The sequence below is a fragment of the Danio rerio genome, chromosome 23, assembly GCF_049306965.1.
Source record: "Danio rerio strain Tuebingen ecotype United States chromosome 23, GRCz12tu, whole genome shotgun sequence".
NCBI lineage: Eukaryota > Metazoa > Chordata > Actinopteri > Cypriniformes > Danionidae > Danio > Danio rerio.
Genome location: NC_133198.1, coordinates 40,991,302 through 41,002,500, shown reverse-complemented (window position 1 = coordinate 41,002,500; position 11,199 = coordinate 40,991,302). Strand labels below are relative to the sequence as shown.

The following is an 11,199-nucleotide window of genomic DNA, read 5'->3' as shown; positions in this document are numbered from 1 at the left end:
CATACTGTACACCAACAGCTCAAACACACTCACGCACACAACCAAACACTCACACCTACACACACATAATGTACACCAACAGCACAAACACTCACATCCATACACACAAACACCTTTGCGCGCACACACACATGCACACACTCATATGCACACACATGCTAACAAATGCAAACATGCACACACTTACACAAACACATGCACATACACACAAGCATGTGCACACAAACACCTTTACGCGCGCACACACACATGCACACAAACACATGCAACTGACATAAGAACACACACACAAACACACACTGAACACAAACAGCACACAAACACACAACCATAAGCTCACACATACTAAACACCAATAGCACAAACACAGACTCATGCACACAACCATACACTCACACCTACAAACACATTCTGTACATCTACAGCACAACCACACAAACACACACAAACATACACAAGCATATGCACACACACCTTCTTGCACACACTCACACATGCACACAAACAAGCACACACACACAAACATACATGCATGCACAGACAAACACACATGGACACACTCAATTGCACACAAATTTACACACACACACACACACACACACACACACACACACACACACACACACACACACACACACACACACACACACACACACACACACACACACACACACACACACACACACACACACACACACGCGACCAAACAGACACAAACTTGAAGCACTCATACACACACATACTTTCTCTGCCATAACAATCAAAGCAGCAGCAGCGTAACAGATCTATACCGCCAAGACCAAATACATCAACATTGCCATATACAGTACCATACTGAATCCCGAATGTGTGAATGAACAGAAATCACATAATAAATAGTACATTAGAGTTCACCCGCTAAAGACGATCAAGCCTTCGGCAAACACAGAGAGCAATTGTTCAGTGCATATTTTTTCTGAAGAAAAAGCCATTTCTAATTCATTTTGCATTAAATTGTATTTACAATATGCTAAATTGTTTATAATATATGCTAAATTCTCATGAAAATATGAGATGATTACTTCAGTTGAAAATTAATACCGTTGTTAACACTGCTGATAATTTTTGTTATCTTATTTTTTAATACTTTTAGAAATTGAGCAAAATATTAATTAGAAATGTAATTTTATTCTTCAAATATACCATTATGATATTTGCAAAAAACTTAGTTGTAGCTTATTCATTATTTTTTATTTATTATATCTGACAGAAATGATTTTATTTGAACAATTAATCTTGAAAATGTATACTTCAATTATGAATTATTTTTATATATTTTTATTATATTAGTGTTATTTTAACATTGGTTTTATTCATTTTTATACAAATATTTATTTATACATTGATATACATGTATTTTATATAAAATATATGTAATATATTAATCAAATTATTTATTTGCAATATTTGAGGAAAAATACATTAGGATTACTCAGACAATAAAGTTAGCATTTATTTTAAACATAAATAAACTTACTTGTGACAGTCCATTTATAGTTAATTAATTTCATTTAAACTTATTAAATTTATATACATTTAAATAAATATTTGATATAAATATGAAAATAATTTAAAAACAAGTTGCAATTAAAATATTGTAATTATTCATTCATTTATTTTCTTTTCGGCTTAGTCCCTTCATTAATCTGGGGCCACAACAGTGGAATGAACCGCCAACTCATCCAGCATATGTTTTACGCAGCAGATGCTCTTCCAGCCGCAGCCCAACACTGGAAACAGCCATTCACTCTTGCATTCACACACACACACTCATACACTACGGCAAATTAGCTTATTCAATTCACCTATAGCGTATGTCTGTGGACTGTGGGGGAAACCGGAGCTCCCAGAGGGAGAACATAGAACATGCAAACTCCACATAGAAATGCCAACTGGCTCAGCATATTTTCTGGCTGTATGCACTATTTTATGATTTACAAAAAGATTACTAAAATCCCCTCCTTAAAATCTGACACTAACATGAAACAAAAATAAAAATAAGCAAATTTTGAACCCAACTTCATTCAATGATTTCTGTTTCATTCAGTTGTGTACTTATTAATTTTTATTATGGAAAACATATATTACTTAATCATTTTTATATTTTTCACATGTATTTTTTCTCCATTTTAGTAGCATTTACAATCATCAAACTTTATGGTTTTATTCATATCTGAATTCTGAAGGTTTTTACAGAGGCGTATGTTCATACACATTTTTTTTTACTGATTATGTACAACTTTGACATACAAAATCTGGATAAAGATGTTTTATGACTGTTTGCACAATTTTATGACTTGCGAGGTGATAAAAAGATTCCTAAAATCCCTCCTTAAAAACATTTGACACTAAGGGCTTGAAATTTTGGCCCAGCCTGGACTCGAACCAGTGACCTTCTCGCTGTAGGGCGATCGTGCTACCCACTGCACCATCGTGACACCCTATTTTAATTAATTTAAAAAAATATCCAAAATTAAAAAATTCTACGAATGTTGTATATACATTGAAATAAATGCTTAATATAAATACAATATATATATATATATATATATATATATATATATATATATATATATATATTACATTACAATTAATTGTAACAAAATGTCATTGCAACATTTTTTTATTTTTTAAGCCTATTTTTAAAAACAAGAACCTACTCGCTGTAGGTTCACTAAACACAAAACTACAGACTGAAATATTTACTCCTGCAGATACTGCATGCAGCTTTCCCAGCACACACACATCTCCACTATTGTGTATTCTTCATCTCACGCCCTTTACTAAAAGGCAGGTTTCTCTGTCTCCTGTAGGTGTTTCCAGTCCTGCCCGTGGGACATATTGTGATAGATGAAGTCTGGTTCCCCTATCAGCCGCTCTATTGTTCTGACTGTCACACCCTTGAGATGGATTGACCTGCACACATGCTTGACTGACGGACCGACGGGTTTCATGGGGCAGCGGCGTGACGGACGACGCTCAACAGGATGTGACGTCTCCTGCTCTTCTTCGGCAGGTTCCTGTTCGGGCCTGGCGGGGATCCCTTAACTCTCACTAACCAAATAGCACCTTTGTGTCCACTATTAAAGGAGACATATTCACTGCGGCTGTTAAACAAGAGAGATGGATAAATGATGTACTTACAAACTGAGAGAGGAGGAAGTCCGGGACGCATCAGGAAGAGAGGACATGGTAGAAAACGAGGAGAAAGAAAATATACAAATTAGTTTATTCTCATTTAGACACATCAAGCAAAACTACTGAATTTGTTAACAGTGACATGTTTTGTTGTTGTTGTTAAATAGAAAGAAATATTTAAACTAAACTAAAGACTTACTTAATGTATGTTTAGTATATTTACATGGTGGACTTTGTAATTGGAAAAACTGAATGGTAAAACTGAACGCTCCACTAGCGAGAAAACAGTTAAACAAACCATCTGCAGAATGAGGATAAAGAACGAGCCTCCTCCAATCGCCCTCTTTCTATTTACTTTACTCCTTTACTTTCATGGATAAGGAAATGGCATTGTACACAGTCCACTGAAGACATCCATAAAAGCTCTTACACACCGGGACACTTTTCGTTTACGTGTATCGTCAGCGTTTTACAAGACGTTTTTCCGCATTCAAACCCAAGCGATTTTCACTGGCGTCAAGCAGAAGAGTATACAAAATCACTCCTTGACGTTAGATGGCGCTACACAACTTTAGGCTTCCGACACCCGCTTGTAACACAGAAGAAGAGGAAGAGAGGAAGTTCACACGCTTGTTGTTAAAGTTACTGGTGACTCGAACAAGCAGCAAACTGGCTCACAAAAAAACTTCTCTGTGAGCACAGACCTAAGCCTACATATTTGATTTAGCTTGTTAAGCGCAAAGATTTGTTTCAAAACTATTTCTCTATTCAGTTCTAATTTGCAGCAAATAAATAAAATGAACAGTTTATGAACACGTCATGTTCTTATGCACCATATGGTGATGCAAACTAGGGTTTGGCCAAAAGACAATGCCATCGTCCATCACCAATGGTCAATAGACAACACAATGCTGAGCCAGCATCGCCGAATCTCCGCCCCGCCCCCGTTGCAAACCCACTCGCGAAAAATACACACTCAGACCCCGTTTACAATAATACGTCTTAGTATTGAAATGGAATTTAAGAACGAAAATGATCCACATCCACACCATTTTACCAAGCATTTCTGAACAGCCCTCCATTCGATAAAAACGCACATCAGGTGACCACACACACACACACAGCCACACACTATCATGCGCTCGTCTGAGCTCCAGTTATGTGCAGATCGGACAGTTCATCAAAGATGTACCGCTGGATCGCATCTCACTATAGTTGTAAAACGTGATATTCAGACTTCCCAAGTCTCCCGGAAGTTCCGGGAGTCTCCTGCAAATGCATAGAGACTCCCGGATGCCCGCAAACGAGTGATAATCTCCCGGAAATCGCGGGTCTCCCTCCAGGTCCTTAAATAAGTTGTGCACCCTTCTCACCGCTCACCAACGAATCCCTCCTCCTAACTCATCTTTAGACACGTCGCGCGCACTCCGTCAAACACCGCTGTCAAACCAGTCTCTTCACATGGAGAAAATGAGACTGATTCCAGTGACACTCCAGGGACAGACGAGTCTTCTAAAGTGCACTTTAATTAAAAAATGAAAGTGTGTAATGTTGGACACTTTACACACTCTATGACTGCAGCTTTGCTCACATAGGGGAAAAGACAAAGCTATTGGGTGCACGAGTTGGATAACTATATTTATTTTGGATTGTGAAAGCAACACTCTTCTACAAGAGTGATTATAGCACCTCCTGATGGAAATTGCGATTATATTCATGGCAGGCATTATTTGGTGGTTTGGTCATTTACCCCACTAATTTGGCAACAGTTGAACGTCATCAGGAAAACGGTTTGAATTTCTGCTTTGTAAAAACCATTAGTGTTCCATTTGGGATGACACTACATACATATACTATGCAGTTAAGTGTGTAAGTGCATAAGAACAAAGTGCATAAGTGCAAAGTGTATAGTCCCAAGAGCTACTAAAACTGTTCTACACTTCCATCATTGAATCGGTCCTCTGCACGTCAATAACTGTCTGATTTAGCTCAGCTACCAAATCTGACCTTCAAAGACTAGGTTGAATAGTTCTGCCAGCTGAGCGAAAAACTGGTACAACCGTCCATACTTTCAAAGAACTGTACTTATCCAGAGCTAGCAGAAGGGCAGCCAAAATCACTCTGGATCCCTCACACCCAGCACACTGCCTCTTTAAACTGTTACTTTGTGGTCGATGCTACAGAGCACTGCGCCCCAGAACAGCCAGACACAGAAACAGTTTCTTCCCTCAGGCAATCCATCTCATAAACAATTAATGATAGTAATTGTGAAACAAACATCACTACTTCCTATACACTTTTATACACATAGACATATTTACAACACACTTAACATTCCAATTTGCACATAACAGCTGCACATATATCGATGTATATACATATTTACCTGTACATACACTTGTCAATTTGCATATTTGCATTCACTACTTCTATTTTTAAAATATATGCATTATCGGTTCTGTCCTGTCTCTGTAATTCTGTTGCACCGTAGAAGCTCTCTCACGAAAACAAATTCCTTGTATGTGTGAATATACCTGACAATAAAGCTCTTTCTGATTCTGATTCAGTATGCCATTCGGGACGCAGCTCAGGTCAAAGGCGTGGTCTATTTCAGTTTCTCAAAATACCAACAATCTGCCTTAACACACCTCCTTTCTAAACCGGCATGCCCATGAGTCCACAAAAGGACGCAAATGGGTTTGCTATTTAAACAACATGGTGCAAAAAATGAAAATTAGGGTTGCGCTTGTCTGAAAATAGCAACAAGTCACGCCAAACACGTCTTGCACCTTTATTGCGCCAGTTGTATGATTGGGCCCTTAATGTTAAAATGTTATATTATTTTTCATAAAAAATCATCCACAATTGTCTTATTTTGCATTTTATGTTGGTGTAATGTTTTGAAATAAACAAACAATTGATGATAGTAATTGTGAAACAAACATCACTACTTCCTATACACTTTTATACACATAGAGACTTACAGTATTTACAACACACTTAACATTCCAATTTGCACATAACAGCTGCACATATATTGATGTATATACATATTTATAAACCGGCATGCCCATGAGTCCACAAAGGGATGCAAATGGGTTTGCTATTTAAACAACATGGTGCAAAACATGAAAATTAGGGTTGCGTTTGTCTGAAAATAGCAACAAGTCACGCCAAACACGTCTTGCACCTTATTGCGCCAGTTGTATGATCGGGCCCTTAATGCTAAAATGTTATATTATTTTTCATAAAAATCATCCACAATTGTCTTATTTTGCATTTTATGTTGGTGTATTGTTTTGAAATACAACCCTGTTATGACCTGATGTCCATTAAAAAACTTAAAGAATATTGACATTTTTATTATTTTTATTTGGTCTTGTTCACGGAAGCCTCAAGAACTAAAAACATTCCTCTTAATTTGTCCAACTCTTAGAACATAATTCAGGTCTGAAGGTGTTAATGAAATCGGACATCAAGTTTGAGCAATTCTTACAAACTTTGATAAAGTTTTATAGCTGGCATATCATAAATATAGGCTGTAATATCATAACATAAATATTGTTGGGTACCTGTAAACATTGATTACACACTTATATCAACTCATTTACAGTAGCATTCAAAAGTTTGGGATTAGTACATTGTTGTTTTTGACAGACAAAACTAATTTTAAACATGATTTCATCCCATGTTTGATTTGTTAAATACATGCAAATAAGCTAATATTTCATAAAAAAATACTTTATTTGCACATTTAAATCATGAGATTTTAGCAAACATACAAATCTTTTCCAGTTATTAATATAATCAATCAACGATGCATGGCGAAAAGTATTAGTTTTTTACCCTATTTTTTACCCTGTTTACCTGCAGCATCTTGCTTTAAAACAAGAAGCGAGTGGTCCTGCTTAAAGCAAGCCATGTTTACACTGCATCTGGAGATGGACTGTTTATTTATGGGCTTCACCGCAAGAGGTTCAATTGGAATTTTTCCCCCAAAGGAGCTTCCAACGTGTGAAAGGAAAACAGAGATAATGCATGTCGTGTCGAGTTACAGGCTTTGGGTGAAGTGTAACTTTAGCGAGCGAGAGGCTAAAGGCAAAGATTAACTACTTAAACTTAAGACCTAGACAATAGAGCTGACAGAATATATCCAGGATGGCAAAAAATGAGCATCCTTGATGTATTGACTGCTTTAAAAAAAAATCTTTATGTAAAGGTGGACTGAGGTATAACATTTGGAAAAAGTCGGAATTACATGAGATAGTCATGAAAAATTGGTATTTAGTTTGAGGAAATCATGTTCCGTCTGATGCACTCAAACCATGAGAATTCAAAAGTAAAATATCAAAAGTTTGAGATCAGAACAATTTATTAATTTATTTTATTTAAGTCTTCTTATTAATGCTGTATCATTTCTAAAAAATATTATAACAATACTATTAAAACAACTGTTTCCAATATGAATTAATTCTCAGGAAACAATTATTATTATTCATTCATTCATTTTCTTTTCGGCTTAGTAACTTCATTAATCTGGGGTTGCCACAGTGGAATGAACTACCAACTTATCCAGCATGTGTTTTACTCAACGGATGCCCTTCTAGCCGCAACCTAGGTCTGGGAAACACCCATACACCCCTGTTCACACACATACACTATACGTACAATTTAACCTACCCAATTCACCTGTACCAGACCACCCGGAGGAAACCCATGACAACATGAAGAGAACATGCAGACTCCACACAGAAATGTCAACTGACCCAGCCGAGGCTTGAACAAGCGACCTTCTTGCTGTGAAGCAATCATGCTACCCACTGCCCCACGTGACGTATTATTATTATTATTATTATTATCATTATCATCATCATCACCATTATACACTAGTCTGGGTGTGTGAAATACAGTTATGGGTCACCATTCCTGGCATACACTCATCGGCTTCTTTATTAGGTACACTTGTCCAACTGCTCGTTAATGCGAATTTCTAATCAGCCAATCACATGGCAGAAACTCGATGCATTTAGGCATGTAGACATGGTCAAGACGATCTGCTGCTTTTCAAACATCAGAGCATCAGAATAGGGAAGAAAGGTGATTTAAGTGACTTTGAATGTGGCATGGTTGCTGGTGTCAGATGGACTGGTCTGAGTATTTCAGAAACTGCTGATCTATTGGGATTTTCATGCACAACCATCTCTAGGGTTTACAGATAATAGTAAAAAAAGAGAAAATATCCAGTAAACGGCAGTTCTGTGCGTGCAAATGCCTTGTTGATGCCAGAGGTCAGAGGAGAATGGACAGGTTTGAGTTGATAGAAAGGCAACAGTACCTCCAATGACCACTCGTTACAACCGTACTCTGAATGCACAACATGTCCAACATTGAGGCAGATGGGCTACAGCAGCAGAAGATCACACCGGGTGTATATTATTATTATTATATTATACGTAAATATATTATACTCTTCTAGTTATGTTTTCTAGTTTTTATGTTTTCTTAACATGTTAACCTTCTGTCGTGTTCAATCCTGTCCTAGGTGTGCAACCAATGGTCGAGAAGGATATTAATTACTATTATGGCACACTTGGCGCACCAATCAGGAGCTGGTACGCCACATTTAAAAGGCGTTCACTTGCGCCAATCAGCAGGAGTGCTTGGCTCACAACCAAACTTCTCACTTGTGTCGGCCAGCCTGTTCATTTGTGTTCATATTATTTTTATTACTGTTGTTGTTTAGTTTGTCTCTCGTTTAAGTGATTTATTTATTAGATAAGTTTGTGCAGCTTAATTTAGTATTTATTATTGGGAAGTCAAATAATCTTTATAAGAATCGAATTATCAGATAAACTCTTGTTTTGCTAATGGCTAACAGTTTGTAGTTTTATGAGAACTCTAGTCATTTTGAGCAGCATAGTTTTGTTAGTTAGTTTATGAAGGAGTTGCCACATTTGTTATTATGTTTTGGAATAGGTAAGAAGTTTAGTTAAGCGTTGCATGCACTGAAGATTACAGTTTTGTTTCTGCATTTTTATTTAGTTATTTAGTTTAGTGGGTTGGGGATTGTTTTTTTATATTTATTTCTTTGTTTTGGCAACACTCCTGTTTTTCGTTTAATTTGGTTATTTAAAATTACATACTAAATTCCCATATTCATTGTTTGATATTCTCCATTTAACAAATTGTAAAATTTTGTTTCACTTATCCATCTGTTATGTTTTCCCATTTTCACCCAGCACCATTTGAGATTCACTTAATGTTACATCTCATCCAACATAGCAACTTAAACATGCAACATATTATATAGCCAAATAAAAGAGCTTTTGAAATTAAAGAACAATTACAGGACGGGGCTTAATTTTGTGCATAAGGAATTAATTGAACAGTTGTGGTTTGCTATTGGTTGATCTCAAGAGATTGACAGGTTAATCCCGCTCTCTTGCCATTAAACACCAATCAGAGAAGAGATACTGTAGTTAACATAGGCTAAGTTCCTTTGTCTAAACATACCCAATTAAAATAAACCCTACATTAAAGAGTCTCCACTTTGTAGTACCAAGCTGAGGAAAGATGGCTCGCTTGGCATGCCATCCCGATTCAGGAAGGAGGGGCATCAAAGCCACCTAGGGGTCAGACTTACCACCTTCCTGGGGACACGGCAGCGATTGTTCTCCAATTAATCCCAGCCTGCTCTATTACTTTCAGATTATCTGTAAGTGGTTGAAGTCTTTGAGGTGAGCCTTAATCTTCCCGCACTTCAATGGCCGCTGTTGTATCTTGTCTGCGCGGGGAAGGCGAAGGGCTTAGAGGCTCTTAGAAGGTGGTCCGACGCAGGACAGTGTGAGAACTTCAGCCCGGGCAGAGACCACAAACATCGGCTCAAAGCTCTTAAGCGCACAGGGTGGGGGGACAAATAAAAGGATTTGAGCTTGTTTTTTTGGGGAGGGCAAAGGAGCTAAAAAGCTATCTTTCATAATCCTTCTGAAAATAAGCCTTTGAAATGCATGATCGGGGTTGAGCTTTGCTCTTTGGTCTACTTGCACCTGGGTACAAGAGTGGAAAGTCGATAACCTTGCAAGGAGCAACAGGGAATTAGCAGTGCAGAACTTCAGTTAACAACATGTTAACAAATGTTCAGATGTGCTGTAATAGACTCAGAGAAGATAATGCTTTAAAAGAGCATAATTGGAGAAAATACAACTATCCATCCAATTATTCATCAGTTTATCTTTCCAACCAATCATCCATCCAAACATCCATCCATCCAATCATCTAAACAATCAACCAACCATGCGCAAATCCAACCAACCAACCAACCAACAAACCAACCAATTAATCAACCATTTATTCTTCCATCCATCCAACCATCCATCCTCCTAAACACAACTGACCAAGTCTCCATCCATTTAATTATTCAACCATCCATCCATCCAACCATCCATCCTCCAAAAAACAACTGAGCAAGTCTCCATCCATTTAACTATTCAACCATTCATCCATCCATCCATCCATTCATCCATCCAACCAACCATCCATTTATTTGTCAAAACATACATCCATCCAACCAACCATCTATCCATCCAATTTCCAAAAAACAACTGACCAATTATCCATACATTTAACTATTCAACCATCCATCCATCCAACCATCCATCTTCCAAAAAACAACTGAGCAAGTCTCCATCCATTTAACTATTCAACCATTCATCCATCCATCCATCCATCCATCCATCCATCCATTCAACCAACCATCCATTTATGTCAAAACATACATCAATTCAACCAACCATCTATCCATCCAATTTCCAAAAAACAACTTACCAATTATCCATACATTTAAGTATTCAACCATACATCCATACAACTAACCAATCATTCGTCCGTCCAACCATACATCCATACATCCATTTTCCAAAAAACAACTGACCAAATGTCCATCTATTTAACCATCCAAACATACATCCACGCATCCAACCAACTATCTATTCTTCTGTCCAATCATACATCCATGCAACCATC

The 11,199-nt window shown here is 37.3% G+C and overlaps 1 protein-coding gene and 1 long non-coding RNA gene across 2 annotated transcripts in view; one reads left to right on the top strand and one right to left on the bottom strand.

Moving 5' to 3' along the window:
* Nucleotides 1–6,107, top strand: part of LOC141380543 (uncharacterized) — a 7,108-nt gene extending 1,001 nt beyond the window's left edge. Inside the window, exon 2 of the long non-coding RNA XR_012398689.1 lies at nt 2,853–6,107. This is a non-coding gene — a long non-coding RNA (uncharacterized lncRNA). The remainder of the gene's footprint in view (nt 1–2,852) is intronic.
* LOC100331692 (ankyrin repeat domain-containing protein SOWAHA) overlaps nt 1–11,199 on the bottom strand; it is a 75,150-nt gene that overhangs the window by 14,606 nt on the left and 49,345 nt on the right. The gene's annotated exons all lie outside the window — the stretch shown is intronic.